The 845-nt window shown below is 54.0% G+C and overlaps 1 protein-coding gene across 1 annotated transcript in view; it reads left to right on the forward strand.

Moving 5' to 3' along the window:
* The window catches only part of ITGA11 (integrin, alpha 11), a 94,779-nt gene that overhangs the window by 80,553 nt on the left and 13,381 nt on the right, over nt 1–845 (forward strand). The gene's annotated exons all lie outside the window — the stretch shown is intronic.

Below are 845 nucleotides of genomic sequence, written 5' to 3' on the forward strand. Positions count from 1 at the left end.
ACGCACTCTTCCTATAGAGCAGGAAGAGAAGCCCAGTGGAGTGAGGCCCACTAGAAAAGCGGGGGGCTTCCTGCCCTTGATGGGTCCCCAGTGTCCTCAAATAGACCCCAGGTCAGTGCATAGAATGCAAGGAGAAGTTGTTAGTGCAAAATCACTTCCTCTGCCAGGCCCAGGTCCTGCCCCGAAGCCCAGAGTAAAAGCACTCGGCTCACCTGATAGTCTTTAGGCCTGTTCTTCCAGAGATTGTTTATCTCTATCTGGACTTAGGTTATTTAGGGGAAATAGAGCCCCAAACCTGCATCCATCTTTTCCTGCTGCCATAGCCCAGACTGTCCAAGACCAATCCCATGCCTGTTCATAACCCTCATGGGAAGGAATCATGGTGCTTTGTTTCTTCGACACAAAGGGACTTTGGAAATGTGTCCTGTCAAGGGCCATGTCCACAGGCACACATACACGCATACACACGTGTACACATACACATGGCATATAGTATGTGAGTAGGGCTGGCCTGTAGTCTCGCTCCTTCACCAGCATCACCATCCATCCCCAGCCCAGGAGGTGCTCACAGCAGAAACACCCCCTCCTTCCTCTCCCCAACCCCTACCACCCAACAAGGAGACCTCAAGTGGAAGAAGCCACTTTCTGGTGGACTGAGCTGGTTACCTCCCATCTCTGGGCCTCACGGACCCCACCTGTAAGCTGGATGATAAGTCCTGCCTCCAGGCTTGATCCAAAGGGCGTGACACAGCACGTCCATGAGTCCTGCCCATTTTCTTCACAACCGGGCACTGCTGGAGCCAGGCCTACTGCCCTGCACCGGCTCCTGCCATGCTCTCTGCACC

Source organism: Bison bison, unplaced genomic scaffold (genome assembly GCF_000754665.1).
Source record: "Bison bison bison isolate TAMUID 2011002044 unplaced genomic scaffold, Bison_UMD1.0 scf7180017864034, whole genome shotgun sequence".
NCBI lineage: Eukaryota > Metazoa > Chordata > Mammalia > Artiodactyla > Bovidae > Bison > Bison bison.